Source organism: Ovis canadensis, chromosome 2 (genome assembly GCF_042477335.2).
Source record: "Ovis canadensis isolate MfBH-ARS-UI-01 breed Bighorn chromosome 2, ARS-UI_OviCan_v2, whole genome shotgun sequence".
NCBI classification, from domain to species: Eukaryota; Metazoa; Chordata; class Mammalia; order Artiodactyla; family Bovidae; genus Ovis; species Ovis canadensis.
The window spans coordinates 91617396-91640097 of record NC_091246.1 but is presented as its reverse complement, the minus strand read 5'-3'; the positions used below and the strand labels follow the sequence as shown (position 1 = coordinate 91640097).

Here is a 22702-nt window from a genome sequence, read left to right as displayed (position 1 = left end):
AGCCTGAGTCGCTCACTGGTAGTTTGTTGGGTACTTAATAAATCATATTTAGATCTCTTAAACATATAGACGCCCAACATATGTGATGCATCAAAAGAAGCAAAAAAGAAGCAGTTACCAAATGTCAACTGTGTGCCATATAATTTGTTTACTAATCTCATGGGTCTTCACAACAACCCTGCCAGAGGAATGTTATTAATACCAGCTTGATAGGTAAAGAAACTGAGCCTCAGTGAGGGCAAGTAACCTTCCCAAAGCTGCCAAGAGAATTTATGGCAAAGCTAAGACTCAAATTCATGTTTGCCTGACCCCTAAATCTGTTCTATTCCTACAATATGACTTCAACTTATCAGAATTTTTTCTAATTTCCTGTTTTTCACATTTAACTTTATTTTCTTACCTCTTTTTATGTATTTATTCTGAAACTTCTCACCCAATCATCACTTCCATTCAGTTTATCATTAACAAAAGCATAGCAAGCAATTTATACTTCAATAGAGAGCAAAAAAATAATTAATATTACTTAATGCTACCAGAAAAATCTCATGTTACAAGATATTTTCACACAAACTAGCATGTTTTTACTTCACCACAGAAAAACAGGCTAAGAGATGCAAAGTATCGCTCTTAGAGAAGCAGAATAAGAAGGGAATGAAATCAACATGGCTATCGCTTTACAATGACCATATAAGTAGTAACCAGCATATCTGTTTTACAGATGAGGAATTGAAGCTCAGAGTGACATAAGTGATTAGTAATGTCAGTAACTGATTTGTCATTTTTCAGTACACTTTTCTCTTGTCAAATTTCCTTGCCTTTAAGCCACATTTAACCCAAAAGAGACACACAAAAGGAAAAATACAAAAACATAGTGCCTTGAAAATATTTGGAGATTCTAATCTCAAAAGATGCCTCCTCTTTCAAAATATTTCTGATCGTCCCTCTTTGCCCCTCCTGTGTTAACTATTCTTTCATAAACTTGCTATATGCTACAGGAGCCACAAAAATAAATAGCACATTGTTCCTCTTCTCAAAGAATTTACAATCCAGGAGTGTGAGAAAAGATTATAGCCGAATTGTTTCAGAGCATACATCCAAATAAATTAAATGAATTAAAATATTAAATGCCAACTAAAAATATAAACTGGAAAAAAGATGACTGACCAATCCTGAAATGAGAAAAACTTTTGTGAACTTAAAACACATAGAAGAACACACAGAAGGGGAAAAAAGTTTTAATGTCTTTTCTTCATGATATGTCACTTATATTCTTTTGTGAAATTCCTCTCCATAATTTTTGCAAATTTTTTTCTATTAGAGTATTCTTTCCCCTGCTGATTTGTAAGAAATCTTGATGTTTTAAATACAGTCACATTTTGTATGTCATGCATCTTGGATATGTTTTTTCCCAGATAACAATTTGCTTTCGACTTTTGATGATGAGTTTTTTTTAACTGGATTTTTAATGCCTGTGTTATGTTTAATTTTTTATTCTTTCTTCTTTGGCTTTCATTTTGGTTAGAAAGATCCTTTTTTTTTTCACATTTAACATTTTAAATAACCTGAAAATTATTTGGTGTATTTTAGAAGCTAAGATTCTGACTTAAATATTTTGAAACAATTACTCACAGCTCTTGCATGAAATATAGTTCCCGTTGATTTGACTTGCCATCAGTAGTATATGTTCAATTCTTAACTATAATAAAATTTCTTAGGTTTCTGTTTTGTTTCACTGGCAATTTCCTCCTCCTTTCTCCTTTTCTTCTTTCTCCTCCACCTCCTTCCAGTCTTTCTCCTTTTTCTTTAAGTACCTCACCATTGAAAGTTTCTAAACTATAAAATGATACAATTAGTCCTGATCTTTAGATTCATTTAGGGACAGTGTGTAGCTTCTACTGGTGACAGGAAAGACAGAAAACTAAGACCACTCTGGCTTAGGGTAGAAGCAACGAAATGGAAAGGAGGGTGACAAATGTGAGACACTCTGGAAAGGAAAGCTGCTTGATGGAGTCATCACTTAGAGGTGGGGCATAAGAGAAAGGAGACAGTTGAAATGCCCCACAGACTTCTGATGCAATTGGTCAGAATGAGTAGTAGTATTAATAAGAAAGTGGGGACCCAGAAGAAGAAAGCAGATGGCAGGAAGAGAGAGAATAAGATTTGGAAGGGACTGATCATTGACTTCCACTTGCAATCCTACATGAACAACCCTACCCTAAGCTTGTGACTTTGAGGTTACTTCCATATCAACAGGTAAAGCAGCACTCGAGAAGAAAAAGCATGCTATGCCTATGACCTAACTGAACAACCATTAAGTTAGTAAGAAGAATATTCATTCCACACACTCTGATCCAAGTTCAGTGTCATTTTACTTCCCTGCAGAAATGGGAAAAGATACAAAGAAACAAAATACATGTTACAGATCTTGATATTACAGAGTTTAGTCTTAATTTTTCCTTCCCTCAGTATTATACAAAATACTCTGAGACAACCACCCCCAAACTGTCACATCCTGTTTTGAACTCCACTGAGTTTGAGGAAACTAGTTGCTTCTATTATTTCTTAATAACCAACAGTCTCTACACAAATTATTTCTCTTATAAGGTTGCTGCAGCTACTGAGATTATCAGGACTCTGTATGGAGAAGGAGCATCTGGAGCACACTTTCAGCTTCAAAATAACTCACTTCCACCAGCATTCTCTACTTCCCAGGTAATTTACACACCACTGAATCCAGTGCTCTTCAGTAAGATCTCTCCTTTATTGAACAGCTGCAAAGCAAGAAGAAAGGATAAAGTGGGATCAGTAGACAGCAGGGAGAGATAAAAGCTTGAGTAACTAAGGCTTTGGATGAAACTGTTATCTCTATTCGGTGAACCAGACGTTAACATTCCATCTCATTCATAGAGTTCTTTGATTGATTTGACAAAGGCTTGGAGGAATGCAATTCATTAGTATGAGGACTTTGTCATGGTTCAGTAACCACTAAGCTCTCTTCATTTTGTAATCCTGGGCACACCTATATAATGGTCCCTGATTTATTACAGTTACATTGTTTTCTGTTTAAAAGAGAATTCTTTTTTCTTCGGCAGCCTGTGAATGAAAGTATGAGCTTTTAACTTTTTTCTTTTATTCATCTCAGTTCACTGATATTGACAAATACCTCTACTTTTGTATGACATCCTTTCTTCTCTTCTTCCTTATCTATAATCCTCCTTCATTCTCATCATATTTTTAAAAAATTGCTATTGGCTCTTGCTTCTACTACTAAGAAGAGGGATTCCTCCTCCCACTTTCATCAAGATATGATGACAAACAAGAAAACAATAATAAAGAAAAACCATAGCCAGGAGGCCTAGGCCCCAGTGCCAGCTCTCTTCCTAATTAAACATGTGACTTTAAACTAATGCTTTCATTTTTCTGGGAATATTAATTGAGGCGATGAGACTTAGTCCATGTCATCTCTAAACCTGTTTTCCTGATTCAAACAATATTGAGACATTACCAAGTCAAATATACCATAATTTTTCCTCACTTGCTGTGAATCAGCAAATGGATAACAGCTGCAACCTTCAATATGATAATCATTAGCAAAGTGGTGAAATAGATTTAAATTCAAGGTGCTTACAATAATATAATTTTAAAATTTAATACATCAGGCACACTAACCACATTTCAAGTGCTTAAAAGCTACGTGTGGCTACTGATGGATAGGGCAGACATCACAGAACATTTATACCATCTTAGAAAGTTCTCTGGACAGCACTGAGTTAAAACAACCTCGTATGTATCTGGGCTTCCCTGGTAGCTCAGCTGGTAAACAATCCTCCTGCAACGCAGGAGACTCTGGTTCAATTCCTGGGTCAGGAAAATCCTCTGGAGAAGGGATAGGCTACCCACTCCAGTATTCTTGGGCTTCCCAGGTGGCTCAGATGATAAAGAATCTGCTGGCAATGTGGGAGACCTGGGTTCAATCCCTGCGTTGGGAAGATCCCTTGGAGGAGGGCATGGCAACTCACTCCAGTATTCTTGCCTGGAGAATCCCCATGGACAGAGAAGCCTGGCAGCCTGCAGTCCATGAGGTCACAGAGTCAGACACAACTGAGCTACTAAGCACAGTATGTATTAAACACAGACAAGATCATACATAGAAATTGTAACCACTGCCTTTAGAAAGATTGTAATTAAGAGAAAAAATACAAACTTGCAGTGTTTTACTAATATATATTAAATATTGGTTATGGCTGCATTAGAGAAGATATCAAAATATAAGATGTGGCCTGGTTTCTTGTCAGAGCTCCCTTGTCTTCATTCCCATATCTGTAAAGTGAGGAGATAATACTAGAACATCTGCACATCCTCTTCTGGATTTAACTAAGATTCTGATTCTTCTGGGTTTATAAGTTTATATGGTCATCTTTAGTCTAAGAAATTATTAAGGAAACGATAGGATTTAACCTGGGCTTTGAAAGATATATGAGATTGGAAAAGGCAGAGACACGAGGGGAAGGTATATGTGGAGGATGTAAATTAAAGACAAGCTGTACCAAAATAGCTTTAAGTCAAGCAAGTAGTTCTCCTAACACTGATGGCTTTGAGGAAGACTAAGGGGTCATAAATTAGGAATGGGACTTCCCACTTGGGCTGGGAAGTTTAACTCTACACTAAAACCCTGTTCAACTCTAAGTGTCTTAAATTATGAGAGTATAAGTTGAAGTATCAATATATAGGTAAAGTAAGAATTGAGAGCATAAAATGAAGGGACAGAAATTATTTCTTATGTTGTGATATCCAAATCAATAAAAATTTAGCTTGGAGTCTCATTCCCCAACCAACATGGTGGGGCATGGAGGGGCCACAGAGAAATGCAATTGGAACAATCTTAAGGGCAAGGAATAGAAGAGAACCAGTAGGGTCTCTCCATCCTATTGAGGAATATTGTATAAAGATACAAACACAGTGCTCTGGCTATCTGAAAATGCTGCAACTTCCTGAAATGAATCTGAACTTCAATTTAGACTAGATTGGCTCAGAACCTCTTGAAGCAAAACTGTGGTCTCAGGGTTGGAAACATGATTAAGTCATTCCAGAGAGCAAAATAGTATACTTTCCCAAGAGCGAGGAATGTGTTCCCTGCCTACTTAGAAGGATGTTCTTTCAACATGTCTACTTTCCTGGTGGGAACAAGTTTCAGAAGTCTGTAATCTCATCAAAGGGAGCCAAGTGGCAGAGACTCTCTCCACAGGGGGAGCTAATCATCAAGGCTTCCTTTCTTTTTTCTCAGGCTTTATTCATTGTTTTCCTGGGGACTGGTTTCCAAGCTATTGAAATTTTCCTTGATCCCTCTCAACCTTCAATCAGATTGAGGAAGTGATGATTTCCCCTGGATTCTTTCTTTTCAGCTCACTCTTTTGAATTAGAGTGTTCCTCAGGTCTTATCACAATACATGATTGGCCTAGCATTTGACATTTTGCAGTCTTAGACACAAGTCTGAAATGAGTCTGGCTGCAGAGGCCCCCAAAATGGTTACTTTCTTTAAGCAAAAGTTCCTTCACATCTTGGCAAATAGTTCTAGATGTAAGGTAATCTGATGCCTTCAGGATGTACCATGACTACCCAAGACTGAGCCATATAGAGTAGGCTGAAAGTGAAGAAAGTGTTAGGTGCTCAGTCGTGTCCAACATGACCCCATGGCCTGTAGCCCAGCCAGCCAGGCTCCTCTGTCCATGGGGTTCTCCAAGCAGGAATACTAGAGTGGGTAGCCATTCCCTTCTCCAAGGGATCTTCCCAACCCAGGGATTAAATCTCTCACATTGCAGGCAGATTCTTTACCATCTGAGCCACCAGGGAAGCCCATAGATTAGGCTACACCTCAGCTAAATGATTCAAAGTCAAAACTCAATTTAAAAGAAAGAGGCACTTTAGCAACTTCAGGAGTTTAAGCAGTTTTATCAGAGAGGTCATTGAGTCTCTACACTTTTATTCCACAAATTCATAGGGATGTTCCAACAATTGCCTTTGTCCTTATACAACAAAACGTGGAAATCCTGACTTCTTTTGTCTTCTCTTTCCTTTACCAACTAACCAGAGGGTTATAGAAATGCTTTTCTTTCAAAGACTATAGGAGAGCAATGGCTTCTCAACACAGATGAGTGCTTAATAGGTAAGTCATAGTCCTGTTAACTCAGCACAGTGAAAGCTAGGCTTTGGCTTCTCAGTCATACACATGCTGGAGAACCAGACTGAATGTCCTCTTATAATCCACGAGATAGACTGCTGAGAGTAGAGATGAAGAAAGAGAAGATCATCAGAGTATGCCTTTTGTTTTACTGAGGTCCATGGGCCAAATCTGGCCATTACCTGTTCTTAGGTAGATAAAGTTTTATTGGAACACATCCATGCCCACTTTTATGTATAGTGTATGACTGCTTTTTTTTTTTCTTTTTTTGGCCTTGCCATGGGGCATGTGCCGTGGGTCAGGATCCTAGTTCCCTGACCAGGAATCGAACCTGCACTAAAAGTGTGGTGTATCAACCACTGGACTGCCAGGGGAGTTCACAGAGTATACGCTTTTTGAATGAAAAAACTCATCCTTTTAATATGATAATGATAAACCGTGCTATAGTCATTTTGGAAGAGTATTCAGGTCAACAGTTGATTCAGCCATCATCTTCTCTAGTTGGGGAGCCAGTGGTTGCCCAGACGTATGGCAGTGTACATTCTGTTCCTTGTTATAAAGGAGATGAGGAATTGTTCTGACATGAATTATCCTGCTCTCTGCTATAATGTCAGTTATATTACAGCACAGTTCACCAAGACAGACCAGACATTGTGTGGCTTCAAAGGTCTTCTTATTTGGCTTTTCCAGCTCCCTCTTAGGGGAGGTAGTGGCTGAAACCTGAGAAAGAGAAATGCTTCTAAGTTGGTCAGAAGCCTGTGGGAACTGCCCATTTAAACACCACCTTTATAGCCAGCACTGAGAGAATGTAACACTATCCCAATCACACAATAAATGTTAGCAGTCGCCAAATGATAACATGTCCTTTCCTTCTTCTTATAGGGTCCCTCATACTAGAAAGACATTCTGTTTTGGGTAGGTACACTTTCCAAACAATGTGTTTAAGACATATTTAAATACATTTATTTGCAAGCACCAGAAAACAGCTATTCAGCTCCAAACTGTAGATCTTGGAGGGTGCCAGGAAAATAAACACAGAACCTTGTAATAATTCTCATAAACAGTTGAATTTATCTCTTGGCAACTTTTCACAACCCCTTCAGCAAAGAGGGCGCCCATGCATGAAAGAGGAATAATTAAGGCACATGCCCTGAAGTGACAGCGTTTAGCATATAATAAGAAAGGCAGTCTTTTCATTCTCCTTGCTCCCTGCTACCCATCAATCCCCTACTCCCAATGCCATTCTAGAAATCAAATCCAGTATAGAGATTTAAACAAATCTTACTCCCTCTGGAAATTCTACTTCGAACTTCAGGATGAAGTTTTCCACCTGGTGAATCCTCAGAAGATTCACTCTAAGGGCATTAGGGTCTTGTGGTACAGTAATAGTCATTCTCTTGCTTCTTCAAACAAAAGATGTAGACTTCCAAGGGATCTTCTAGCACTATACGGGAGAGCCCCATACTGCCTCCTGGATTTGCAAATGTCAGTAGACACTGTGTATGGTGTGTGTTGTAGAGACTCGGTAGCCAAGCTAGGACCTTCTGAGCAGCAGATAGTGGTCTCACTTCCTGGAAAATACATAGTTTCAGACAGGACAAGCAGCTCACCAATCACTCTAGTTTCTGAATCTAACAGGGAAAAGTTGTGAAGAATGGCAAGATATGTCATCCCGAAATATGACAGGAGGAGTTCAAGACATGCTGACTATAGTGGGCCTCTGATTCTTTATTAGCTCTCCACGTGATTCTAACATATACCAGTTTGAGAAACTGTTGCTTAGACAAATGTCAAGGACTCCCACTGACTCTTACCTACATCTTCTAATGCTGTAGCTTCTTAGACTGCTGGCTCCTTCTGTCTTATTTGGGGCAGAACCTCTCATATGTTAAGTCAGTCTGCCCTTAGTTTCCCAACCTCACAATCCATTCTGTGAATGCGGAAAATGGGTAAAAATGAGTTAAGATTGCAAGTGACTTTTCTAACATAGAAACATTGTGAAAGATGGCAGAACATGCCAAAATATGACAGGAGTTCAGAACATGCCGCTTCAACATATGCCGCTTTAATGTGTTGATTATTTTGAGCCTTGAAAGTAAAAGTGAAAGTGAAGTCGCTCAGTCGTGTCTGACTCTTTGCGACCCCATGGACTAGTATCCCACCAGGCTTCTCCCTCCATGGGATTCTCCAGGCAAGAGTACTGGAGTGGGTTGCCATTTCCTTCTCCAAGGGATCTTCCCGACCCAGGGATCGAACCCGGCTCTCCCACATTCCAGGCAGACGCTTTAACCTCTGAGCCACCGGGGAAGGCCAAGGCCCTTGAAAAACAGCAAATGCAGGGAGAGGCCTTCTCTGAACTCACTTTAGACAGATTCTGCCTAAAGACAGATTCTCCAAAAGAATTCAATTCATAAATCCCCTCTATGGGAGATTCATCAACCAGGGAAAATTGACTCTTGTCACCAGTGAGGAGACTAGAAGTTGACATCGCATCCAGACAAACTTTGTCACAAACTGTCTTACCTCCTATCTACTCTCCTGAGGACCCGTTCATCTTTCCTACAAATCATTCACTCTCCCCTAAGAGCCTACATCCCCCTCCCTTTTCTCTATTAAGATAATATTTAAGCCTGAATTCTAAGTTGCCTCAGGGAATTACTCATTTCTCCCTATGTAGTAACATCTATACATATTAGTAAACTTTGTTTTTTCTCTTATTAATAGCTTTTTATCTCATGGATCTCAGCTAGGATATCAGAAAGGTAGAGGGAACATTCTTTTTGCTTCCCTACAGCTGACATACAATTTATGCAAGAAGTTTCTCCGCCTACTTGGAACTTATCATACTAGAAACTAGAAGAATGGCACCAAAATTCTATATAAGTGCAACAGCAACAGGGTGTCCCATCAGGATTTCCATCACCCAAATTAGCACTGATTAGTGAAGGACAGGGTAGAATGTGTGAATCTGAGCTTCAGCAGCCCTATGCTCACTGCATTAGGAAGAAGAGTCAACTTCTACAGTATTCAGGATTTTACTAGAAAATCTATGAATTATCACACATGAACATTTGCCTCCAATAAGACCCTAGAACTAATTTTAACCATTCCAAAAAAGCATCTTCTTGAACTCCACTGACGTTTTAAAATTCTCTAGTCTAGGCTAATATGCTATAGTGACCATCTTAGTGATGAAATAGGCATCATCAAGTGTTTGAGCCTTCTGTCACAACTTGGTTTGGGGAAATCTTTATATCTCAGCCAAGATACCATTTAGCTAAAAGTGGATTATCTCTGAAACCATGCAAAACATTTTGCCCTTTCCAATGAGGTAGGGATATTATTCAATTTTGTACATAATAAGCCAAGGCATATAAAGAAGTGATGCACTTAAGGTTGCATAAATATTAAGTCTGACAGCTAGAGGTGCTCTCTCCATTTAGTACTATTTCCTCTTCCTCAGAAAGGTATCAATATACTATACTTAAAAGTTCAGATTTTTCCTGACATGTAATAAATATATGATAAATAACCAGTATAAAACAGTATATGGTTATACTTAATGTTATATTTATTAAGTATATAAGTTATATGTATTAAGCATATGCATATACTTAATGTTAATATGTCTTATTCTTTCCCTAGGATCCCATCACACTTATTTATCTGCTTTGATGCTTTTTAATGTAACTTACTCATTATATCAGCTTTTAGATGGTAAACAGGAAACTATTTTATATAAAATTATTTAGCTCATCATTTCTAATAAAACAGTACTGACATTTATTAAGGCCTTAATAATTATGTCATTTTCATGTAACTTATATTCCTCAAAACTACACTTACATGTGTATGAATGAGTTCAGATTTTATATGACTTGCCCATAATAAGTGATGGAATATGAACTTAGGTCCACCAGAGGCAAGAGTGCTTAAGTCACTTGTATGTACTTATGCTTCACAAATTTGTGTGACTAGGAAAAGTGAATCTATTATTTAAAATAATAAAATTAGGAAAGGACATCTTTTGAGAGGATGAAATTGGGAGTTTCATTTATGTAAGCTTATTGTAAGGTGAGGGCTTCCCCAGTGACTCAATGGTAAAGAATCTGCCTGCAAGGCTAGGAGACATAGGAGATGTGGGTTTGATCCCTGGGTTGGGAAGATCGTCTGGAGGAATGCATGGACACCCACCCCAGTATCTTGCCTGGAGAATCCCATGAACAGAGAAGTCTGGCGGGCTATAGGCCAGAGCAAAGAGTTGGACACAACTGAAGCAACTAGTACACATGCATGCGTTCTAAGGTAAAGGTTAGACAATCTAAAAGAAATGTCTAGCAGAGTATTCAGAAGACCTGGAGAGATTAACAGTACATCTTCGGGACACATCTTGGATGAAGTTGAAACTTTAAGACATTATTTACTTGTTTTTTTTTTAATTAAATTTTTATTTTTACTTTATTTTACTTTACAATACTGTATTGGTTTTGCCATACATTGACATGAATCCACCACGGGTGTACATGAGTTCCCAAACATGAACCCCCCTCCCACCTCCCTCAATTATTGAAAATAAAGGAGGCTAGAAGAGATTTAGAGGATATCTAAAGTTATGGAAATGTTAGGAAAGGAAAATATCATTTTTTTAGTGTCTACCATCTGCCATACATGGCCTCATATGCCCACTCCAGCTTAATGGTTATCAGACAGAGACAATTCTGCTGTACTCTCAAGGGACATTTTTCAATGTCTGGACACATTTTTATTATAACTGGGCTAGTACAACCAGAATCTGAGCAGAGGCTAGGGATGCTGAAATTTTGCCTTGAGTTGTAAAAAAAAAAAAAAGGATCAAAATGGGAAACATTTATTTGGCATTTTGGGGACAAGCTGTCACAATATGAAAGAACCTTTTGGGGGGAATGACTTCAGAGTAAGCAAGCAACATTTTCTACTACAGGATTACATTTTATGAAGAGTGTTTCCAGGGCCTTCCCTAAGAAGTTATAAAGGGAAATGAAAAGTGTCAAATAAAAAGAATTTGCCTAGAAAGGACTACAGTTTGATAGGCTTGGTAGGATAGCAGGTAACAGAGAAAGTAAAAACAGTGAATTTTTTTAAAATGGCCTTCAAGTTACAGATTGAGGCTGATGGTGTGTATCCTAGTTCAACCCACACTTATTAAACTCTGCAGAAGATAAAGCATATATTCACCAATGAGCTTATTATGGGTTGAATTGTGCCACATTCCCTAAATTCAGATATTTAAATCCTAACTTTACCACAGTAGCTCAGGATTTGATCTTATTTGGAGGATAGGGTCTTTAGGGAAGTAATAAAGTTAAATAAAGTGAGGCCATTATGGTGAGCTGCAAGAGCCTAAGATGAGTGTCCTTATAAAAAGAAGAAACTTGGACACAGAGATACACATAAAGGATCGAGACATAAGGAGAAGACAGCCTAAGAGAATGGCTTGGAATAGAGCTTTCCTTCACTGTCCTCAAAAGGAACCAATCTTGTTAACATCTGTGTTTCAAACTAGTCTCCAGAACTGTAAGATAATAAATTTCTGATGTTTAAGCCATCAGTCTGTGGTGCTTTGTTACAGCAACCCTAGCAAACTAATACACAGTTGTAGAACAGAGTCGCTTTTCACTTTGATGGTAAATCTTTCAGACAGAATATTTGAAGGTAACCAGCTTCTTTTGCACTAGACTTGGATAAAGCCATTAAGCATACAAGTTGAATGGAGATAAACAAAGGTACTGCCCATGTGTGGCCACTGTTTTATGAAGATTGTAAGAAAGAGTATAAAATTAGTAAGTTACCACTTAAACGCTAAGGCAAATGAATGAAGTTTTACAGTTTTTCCCTCAATAATCAGGATTTTAGCAATTTGGTAAATGCAAAGAGCCTGAGCATCCTAATTTAAATCCTGACTTCACAAATGAACTTGGAAATACTAGACAACTTCTCTGAGTTTCAACAGAGAATGGTATACTATTCCTATACCATAGAAATAGTAGCTGTAAACTAGCTTGGCCTAGTTCTTGGCTCAGAGCACAACTATAAAAAAATAAATATAATTATTATATTCAAAACCTAGCATAGCGTATGGGAGTATGTGTGGTTTGAGCCTAACAAATATATATTTGTCCTAATTAATTTCATATTTTTCATATTTATTTTACTTATTTATTTGGCTTTTCCAGGTTTCTCAGTTGTGGCACGTAGGGATCCTTTTCTTTCTTTCTTTTTTTTTTTCAGTTGCAGCATCGGAATCTTTAATTGCGGCATGCTGAGTCTTTAGTTATGGAATATGAATTCTTAGTTGAATCATGTGGGGTCTAGTTCCCTGACCAGGGATGGAACCTGGGCCCCCTGCTTTGGGAGCGCAGAATCTTAGCCACAGGACCATGAGGGAAGTCCCTGTTTTAAAAATCTATTGAGTACTTTTGTCAAACCTGTCTTAACACCTCCACATGTCAACATGATCTCACGGAATTACCATAAGCCCATGAGATGGAGTCTATGACTATTACATTGTCCCCATTAAACAGGAGAAAAAAAAATCAAGGTTTAGGAGGTTACATAATTCAGTCAAGATTGCTTCACTAACGAGGTTACAGAATCAGGCCAGGAAACCCAGTCTATCTGAACTCTAAGCCCATAGTTTGACTACAACTTGGGAGTCCCTCTAATTGTTTTCTTATGGAGAGAAGTTAAAGGGAGAGTAATGATTAGGTAACTGTGAACTGTAACAAGTGAAGGTATCAGGAACTGTGGTGGTTTCCGGAGTGAACGCAGATTTTAACACTGGCTTGCCAAGCCCTACTTGTTACATGCTGAAATCTGATAAAGGTGATGTGGTATTTACATTTTGGGAGAAAAAATACATTTAGTTTTGGAAAAAGCTGGAGACTGTCTCCTAAGACATTTCCCAAGCAACCAGGCTGGTACCTTGTTGGGCTGGGGTGGGTGGGGGTAAGCATTGGAGCTGAGAGAGAAAGGTCTCCTCCTGCCACCCCTTCACCTTCTGCTGCAACAGCACAGCTGGTGTGTTGGCCTGTGTTCCAGACAATATGCTTTCCTGACCTTAAGCTTTGGCCCATATGGCATTGCCTCCCCATGTTGAAAAGGGAAAGCTGTTTTGTTTTTTGGAAAATTAGGTTCATATATACATAGTGTTGACTAAGGCATTATGGGAGCATTTGCTTCTCCTCTAATGTATAAAAGGACCATTTGTTAACTTGTAACCTAGCAAGATGCCCCTTTGGAGAAGGGAGAGGGTTTCAAGGAGCCAGGAAAGCATCTGCTTGCTATTTGCTCAATACTAATCCCCCAAAATCCACTGCCTGAAATCAGACAAAAGACAAATTACATGGCTGTTGAGAAGTTTATTTTTCCAGATGGCCAACCTGAAGCTATAGTTCACTGGCAAATTAAGTCTCCTAATACAGAGAAATCCGGCCCAATCATGTGTTTTATAAAAAGCACAAAGTGTGCTTCTCAAACAAATTATTTGGAAACATGGAAGGTGCTAGAGAAAGTGTATAAAGGGGAGCCCTTGCCACATATTGAGTTTTATCTTTCATGTTTGGTCAGTTGGTATGAAAACAAAGCTGTGAAAACTACTTTACAATTGTCCCAGTGACTCTTGTTTATATTGCTCTAATTCTTCAAAGACATCTACTTGCCTTAGTACCTTAAAAAGGTCAAGCTTCTGTTTCTGGATCCCCAGTGATCTGATCTTCCTTCTCTAATACTTCTTTATGGCAAGTGGATATTTATATAATTATATGATATATAGGACATATAAGTTTGTAGAGTATATATACACATATATATCACCTATATATATTCACATTCATATCCCTTTTGTATAGGACGTATGATATATAGGACATATAGGTTAGGTTGGAGATGTGTGTATGTATACCATATATCATATGTAGTCTATAGAGATATATAGCTACAGATACAGATGTACACTAAGACTGATTGCATGGAGCAGAGAGTGAGTAAGCTAGAATAATAAAAGAAAAGAAGACTCAATCTATCCTACTATCAGCATGTTTAGTTAATAAAACCATCTGATTCAATCAATTTGCTTTTTAAAATCATGGTTATATTGAGCAGCAGAAAGTACAGAGATGGAATAAAGTTGTTAGGAATCAAGATTCCAGTTGTCTTCAAGATAGTAATACTGATAGTAATGGTGACAACTCTAGTTTAATGAAATAAATGCTTATTGTGTGAGAGGGAGTGGGTTAAGCACTTTCCATATATTTGTGCCACTTAAATTCACTTTGCATATATTTGTGCCATTTAACTTACTATGATATTGGAATTTCCATTTAATCAATGAATAAACAGGCTTAGAAGGTTATCATTCTAGAAATTGGTGGTGGGATCAAGACTCAAAACCTATCAGTCCTACTCCAAATATCTTATGTTAAACTACTCTGCTCTTACTTGTTTATTCATTCATTTATCCAACAAACATTTACTGAATATCTTCTCTGTGCCATACACTATCTAAATACTGGGCATTCATAAAAAGACATTCTTCATTCATTGAGCTCTCCATCTACTAGGGGAGGCCTTCAAAAAAAATAAGAGCAGTGTGGTGATGTATGTGCTAGAAAGGAGATGAGGAAGGGTGCCAATGCCCAAAAGAACACGATCCCTAACTGACACTTGGGAAGGGGAGATGGAGAGAGCTCAGAGGCAGGACATTAACATCCAGAATATGGATCTTTATTCTGCCTCGAAACCAAGAGATGTTCAAAACAGGATTTGTCTGCAAGAAGCATTTGTCTTAACACTTGGTTTTCCCTAAGATTTCATTTTTAAAGCCCATAAAATAACCCTATTTAGGATATATGGAAATCTATTCTATCTCCAAAATTTAACTTCTCTCTGTTCCAAGTTCACAGTATCTCTTTAACTTGTAAGCCTTCATCCTCTATTTCAATACTTTCCTAATGGATTTCCTATCCTTCAGGTTAGGCCCTGTGCTGCTCAACGTCCTTCCTGCTGCCAAGGTGAAACCTTTCAATGTGAAAACCTGATCATGCTGTGTCCTTGCTAAATATCCTTCAGTGATTCCCTGTGATCCTTAACTAGAGTGTACAATTTTGTTCTAAAACTCTGATCCCCTCCATGTTTCACCCATATCGTATTTTAACAGCTATTTTTCAGTGACTACTTGTTACAGCTCATCTCTTATATTCACAGAAACCTTGGAATGTAGGATATTTATCCTCATTCATAAATGAGGGAATAGAGTATCATAACAACTGAGTGACCAGCTCAAGTTCATGCCAGTAAGTGCCAGAATAACAATCAATACCTGTTGTCTTCGCCATCAGGCAGTTGACATCTTAAGACAAAAAAAATAAAAAAAAGAAACCTGCATCTTTTTCGTCTCTATATTTCCAACTGTTAGCATAATGCATGATAGTGAGCGAGTGAATAAATGAATAAATGGAAATTGGAAACATGTATTCATCCAGTTCTGCTGCATATAAAGTTTGGTTGTCAATTCCACATTCCTTTCATCTTATATTTGAAACAACACACTTCATAGACTTCCTCAAATGACTATTACAAAGTAAAACCAGATTTTAGTCCCTTCTCTTGCTGCCTTCCAACTGGGACTCTCCAATCCACTTAGACTCCTCTTACCCACAGGTAACAACAAATATTATTGTTTCAATTTTACTGACAGGGAAATAGAGAAGAAATTAATCCTGTTCCAAAATCATTGAATTCTAATAACTAGAAATCCATCTCCATGAAGCTTTTGACCACATGGTATAAAGAATGAAAGGGGTGTATTAATGGAACAAATAATGAAGGTATCTCTCTCCTGTTGGCATGATGAAGAGGCCCCAAATGAGAAGACCTGAATTCAGCCATCAGGATTTTCTTATAGAGCTTTACCAATTGTATTTTCACTCTATTCATTGAGTTCAGGCCCTGAGGACCAAATGAATGAAAGAGTTGGGGGGAAATATTTTATAAGTGGTTTCCATTAATCACAAAATAAATTATGAATAAGTAGACTGAGGTCATTATATGTCAGTGCCCCTACCCTGGCTAATGCTATTGGTGACGCTAGTGGTAAAGAATCCACCTGCCAATGCAGGAGACGCAAGGGACACAGGTTCTATCCCTGAGTTGAGAAGATCTGCTAGAGAAGGAAATGGCAACCCACTACAGTATTCTTGCCTGGAAAATTCCAAGGACAGAGGATTCTGGCAGTCCATGGAGTGGCAAAGAGTCAGACATGACTGAACACATGAACACATATTGAACATGTTTGTATACATTGACTTAACCCCATTTGACAGATGAGAAGGCTAAAAGACTATAGCTCAGTATGAGTGAATATAAGACTCAAACCCAGGACTGCCAGACTTGGAGACCTATGCCTTTTAACAGTTTTCTATTGAATATATAATTATAAAATATCTCAAAACCCATTTTCTAGGGCAGAGAACTAAGCAGCATTATCCTTATTTTTTTTAATATAAAGATTCTATAAAGTGATAGGCCTCTCCTCTCTTTGATGATAAGTCATATGCCATGTCCTGCTTAATCTAACCTGTAATAGTCATGACGCAGGAAATTTTTCAGATGCCTGATATAAGGCTGCCAGTTTATGCTAATTGCTAAGCTAATGAGAATTCAAAAGAAAATCAGAAGGTCATTTGAAAGAAAGAATATGATGCAATATGATTTTGCCATTACATCATCAAAGACATTCTCTACACTGAGAAAACGTGTCCACTATAAACAGAATGATATATGTGGTCAAATTGGTAGAAGACTTAGATGATTATTTTCATCCGTTAATACATACTGAAAATTAAGTTTTAACAATAATTATGGAGATGCAGAGCATTTCTTAATGATTAAGACCCTTCCAAGAACTACAGATATACAAAAGAACATTCACCCCACTTGCTTAGTATCCTTTAGGAATAATTCTCATTTCCAGAATCATTTTGTACTCATAAATTATCCTTAGAGGATGAGAAAAGATAAAAGCTCTAACAAAGAACACATGAAGATTCTTTTGAACTCTAGGTAAAAATGCAATATATGTCCAAATAAATCAATACATTGTATTGCAAACTAAATTTAATTATCAGAAATTCATCTTTTCAGAGTTTGAAGGTGCCTCTGAAGACAAATGATCAAATCTTCATCCCTTTCCTTTTACCCACTCTGCCCACCACTGATAAAACTTGTATCTATCTTCCATATAACATTCTTTTTTTTTTTTTTTTGAGCTTTCCTGCTGGCTCAGATGCAAAGGAGTCTGCTTGCAATGCAGGAGACCCAGGTTCAATTCTTTTTTAAATTTTATATTAACATTCTATTTTTAATTGTATATTAACACATATATATGGAATCTAGAAAAGTGACACAGATGAACCCATCTGCAGACCAGGGATAGAGATGCAGGCACAGAGAATGGACATGTGGGCCCGAGGGTGGGACAAATGGCAGATTAGTATTGATGTATAATTGTACTCATCTCACATGCTAGTAAAGTAATGCTCAAAATTCTCCAAGCCAGGCTTCAGCAATATGTGAACTGTGAACTTCCAGATGTTCAAGTTGGTTTTAGAAAAGGCAGAGGAACCAGAGATCAAATTGCCAAAATCCGCTGGATCATCAAAAAAGCAAGAGAGTTCCAGAAAAACATCTATTTCTGCTTTACTGACTATGCCAAAGCCTTTGACTGTGTGGGTCACAATAAACTGTGTAAAATTCTGAAAGAGATGGGGATACCAGACCACCTGACCTGCCTCTCGAGAAATCTGTATGCAGGTCAGGAAGCAACAGTTAGAACTGGACATGGAACAACAGACTGATTCCAAATAGGAAAAGGAGTATGTCAAGGCTGTATATTGTCACCCTGCTTATTTATCTTATTTGCAGAGTACATCATGAGAAATGCTGGGCTGGAGGAAGCACAAGCTGGAATTACGATTGCCAGGAGAAATATCAATAAACTCAGATATGCAGTTGATACCACCCTTATGGCAGAAAGTGAAGAGGAACTAAAAAGTCTCTTGATGAAAGTGAAAGAGGAGAGTGAAAAAGTTGGCTTAAAGCTCAACATTCAGAAAACGAAGATCATGGCATCTGGTCCCATCACTTCATGGGAAATAGATGGGCAAACACGGGAAATAGTGACTGACTTTATCTTTCTGGGCTCCAAAGTCACTGCAGATGATGATTGCAGCCATAAAATTAAAAGACGTTTACTCCTTGGAAGGAAAGTTATGACCAACCTAGATAGCACATTAAAAACCAGAGACCTTACTTTGCCAACAAAGGTCCGTCTGGTCAAGGCTATGGTTTTTCCAGTGGTCATGTATGGATGTGAGAGTTGGACTATAAAGGAAGCTGAGTGCCGAAGAATTGATGCTTTTGAACTGTGGTGTTGTAGAAGACTCTTGAGAGTCCCTTCGACTGCAAGGAGATCCAAGCAGTCCATTCTAAAGGAGATCAATCCTGGGTGTACATTGGAAGGACCGATGTTGAAGCTGAAACTCCAGTACTTTGGCCACCTGATGAGAAGAGCTGACTCATTTGAAAAGACCCTGATGCTGGGAAAGATTGATGGCAGGAGGAGAAGGGAACGCAGAGGATGAGATGGTTGGATGGCATCACCGACTTAATGGGCGTGGGTTTGGGTGGACTCCAGGAGTTGGTGATGAACAGGGAGGCCTGGCGTGCTGTGATTCATGGGGTCACAAAGAGTCCAACACGACTGAGAGACTGAGCTGAACTGAACTGAACTGAACTGATACACACCACCATGTGTAAAACAGACAGCTAGTGGGAACCTGTTGTGTAGCACAGGGAGCTCAGCTCAGTGCTCTGTGATGATCCAGATGTAGGGGGGATAGAAGGGTGGGACAGAGGTCCGAAAGGAAGGAGACATATGTACACATGTAGCTGATTCACTTTGTTGTACAACAGAAGGTAGCACAACATTGTAAAGGAATTATATTCCCCAAAATGTCTGTACCATTTTGCCTTCCCTGTAACAGTGAGCAAGAGTTCCCATTCCTCCACATCCTCAACAGCATTTGGTTTTGTCTGTGTTCTGGATTTTGATCATTCTAGTAGGTATGTAGTAGAATCTCATGATTGTTTTAAATTGCAGTTCCCTGATGATATATGATGTTGAGCATCATTTCATGTTTATTTGTCATGTATATATATTTTTGGTGAGGTGTCTACTAATGTCCTTGACCCATTTTTTAATTGGGTTGTTATCTTATTGTTGAGTTTTTAGCTACTTGTATATTTTGGATAATAGTCCTGTAGCAGATATGTCTTCTGCAAATATTTTCAACCAGTTTGTGGCTTGTCTTATTCTCTTGACAGTGTCCTTTGCAGAGAAGAAAGGTCAAATTTCAAAAAAGTCCAGTTTATGGACTTCTTTCACAGACTGTGGTTTTAGTGTTGTTTCTAAAAAGTCATCACTAAACCCAAATTCATGTAAATTTTCTCTCATGTCAATTTCTAGGAGTTTTACAGTTTTGCATTGAAAATTTAGCTCTAAGATCCATTTTGAGTTAATTTTTGTGAAGGGTATAAGGTGAATATATAGATGCATCTTTTTACTTGTGGATGTACAGATATTACAGCACAATTTACTTAAGAGACAAACTTTTCTCCATTGTCTTGCATTTAGCCCTTTGTCAAAGATCAGTTGTCTATGTCAGTATATTTCTGGACTCTGTGCTGTTCCATTATCTATTTGTCTAGTCTTTTGCCAGTATCATACCATCTTGGTTCAGTTCAGTCACTTAGTCATGTCCAACTCTGCAACCCCATGGATGACAGGACACTAGGCTTCCCTGTCCATCACCAAGTCCCAGGGCTTGCTCAAACTCATGCCATAGAGTCAGTGATGCCATCCAACCTCTCATCCTCTGTCATCCCCTTCTCCTCCTGCCTTCAATCTTTCCCAGCATCAGGGTCTTTTCCAATGAGTCAGTTCTTCACATCAGGTGGCCAGAGTATTGGAATTTCAGCTTCAGCATCAGTCCATCCAAAGAACATTCAGGACTGATTTCCTTTAGGATGGACTGGTTGGATCTCCTTGCAGTTGAAGGGACTCTCAAGAGTCTTCTCCAACACCATGGTTTAAAAGCATTAATTCTTTGGCACTCAGCTTTCTTTAGCTGAATATCAGATCCATTTTGTTAATTTTTTGTGAAGGACGTAAGGTGAATATATAGATTCAATTTTTTTAAATTATCTTGATTACTAAGTCTTAAAGTCAGGTACTATCAGTCCTCAGACCCTGTTCTCCTTCAGTATTCAGTTGGCTATTCTGCATCTTTTGCTTATTCATATAAAATTTAGTGTCATGTAAACTTCCTGGGATTTTTTTCCCCTCCCTTTTGAACCTCTCTCACATCTCCCTCCCCATCCCACTCATCTAGGTTGATACGAAGCCCCTGTTTGAGTTTCCTGGGCCATACAGCAAATTTCCATTGGCTATCTGTTTTACACATGGTAATGCAAGTTTCCATATTACTCCTTCCATACATCTCACCCTCTCCCCATGTCCACAAGTCCACTTTCCACGTCTGTTTCTCTACTTCTGCCCCACAAATAAATTCATCAGCACCATTCCCCCAGATCCCATACACACGCACTAGAATACGATTTTTATCTTTTTCTTTCTATGTCAGAAACAAAATAGTATAATAGGTTCTAGGTTCATCCACCTCATCGAACTGACTCAAATGTGTTCCATTTTATAGCTGAGTAATATTCCATTGTGTATATGTACGACGACTTTTTTTTTAATTTAAATGTATTTATTTTAACTGGAGGCTAATTACTTTACAATATTGTAGTGGTTTTGCCATACATCAACATGAATTCACCACAGGTGTACATGTGTTCCCCATCCTGAACCTCCCTCCCCTCTCCCTCCCCATACAATCCCTCTGGGTCATCCCAGTGCACCAGCCCCAAGCATCCTGTATCCTGCATGACTTCTTTAACCATTCATCTGCCAATGGACATCTAGGTTGCTTCCGTGTTCTAGCTATTGTAAATAGTGCTGCAATGTATCTTTTTCAATTTTGGTTTCCTCAGGGTATATGCCTAGGTGTGGGATTGCTGGGGCATATGGGCTTCCCTAGTGGTTCAGACAGTAAAGCATCTGTCTGCAATGCAGGAGACCCGGGTTCGAGCCCTGGGTTGGGAAGATCCCCTGGTGAAGGAAATGGCAGCCCACTCCAGTATTCTTGCCTGGAAAGTCCCATGGACCATGGAGCCTGGTAGGCTACAGTCCATGAGGTCGCAAAGAGTCGGACACAACTGACTTCACTTTCACTTTCATGGTGGTTTTATTCCTAGCTTTTTAAGGAATTTCCATACTGTCTTCCATAGTGCCTGTATCAATTTGCATTCCTACCAACAGTGCAATAGTGTTCCCTTTTCTCCACACCCTCTGCAACTTTTATTCTTTGTAGATTTTTTGATAATGGCCATTCTGACTAGTGTGAGGGGATATCTTATTGTGGTTTTGATTTTCATTTCTCTAATAATGAGCAATGTTGAGCATCTTTTCATGTGTGTTAGCCATCTGTATGTCTTCTTTGGAGAAATGTCTGTTTAGATTTTTTCCCACTTTTTGACTGGGTTGTTTGTTTTTCTGGCATTGAGTTGTATGAGCTGCTTGTATATTTTGGAAATTAATCCTTTGTCACTTGTTTCATTTGCTATTATTTTCTCCCATTCTGAGGGTTGTCTTTTCACCTTGCTTATAGTTTCCTTTGCTGTGTGAAAGCTTTTAAGTTTAATCAGGTCCCACTTGTTTACTTTTGTTTTTATTTCCATTACTCTAGGAGGTGGGTCATAGAGGATCTTGCTTTGATTTATGTCATTGAGTGTTCTGCCTATGTTTTCCTCTAAGAGTTTTATAGTTTCTGGTCTTACATTTAGGTCTTTAATCCATTTTGAGTTTATCTTTGTGTATGGTGTTAGGAAGTGTTCTAATTTCATTCTCTTACATGAAGCTGTCCAGTTTCCCCAGTACCATTTATTGAAGAGGCTGTCTTTGCCCCCATTGTATATTCTTGCCTCCTTTGTAAAAAATAAGGTACCCATAGGTGTATGGGTTTATTTCTGTGCTTTCTATCTTGTTCCATGTGTCTATATTTCTGTTTTTGTGCCAGTACCACTCTGTCTTGATGACTGTAGCTTTGTAGTATAATCTGAAGTCAGGAATGTTGATTTCTCCCAGCTCCATTCTTTCTCAAGACTGCTTTGGCTATTTGGGGTCTTTTGTGTTTCCATATGAATTGTGAAATTTTTTGTTCTAGTTCTATGAAAAATGCTATTGGTGATTTGAGAGGGATCGCATTGAATCTGTAGACAGCATTTGGTAGTATAGTCATTTTCACAATATTGATTCTTCCTACCCAGGAACATGGACTATCTCTCCCTCTGTTTATGTTGTCTTT

At 38.4% G+C, this 22702-nt stretch overlaps 1 long non-coding RNA gene across 1 annotated transcript in view; it reads right to left on the bottom strand.

Annotated features, from left to right (window-relative positions):
* Positions 1-1530: 1530 nt before the first annotated feature.
* LOC138432681 (uncharacterized) overlaps positions 1531-22702 on the bottom strand; it is a 150469-nt gene continuing 129297 nt past the window's right edge. Inside the window, exon 3 of the long non-coding RNA XR_011253946.1 lies at positions 1531-2771. This is a non-coding gene — a long non-coding RNA (uncharacterized lncRNA). The remainder of the gene's footprint in view (positions 2772-22702) is intronic.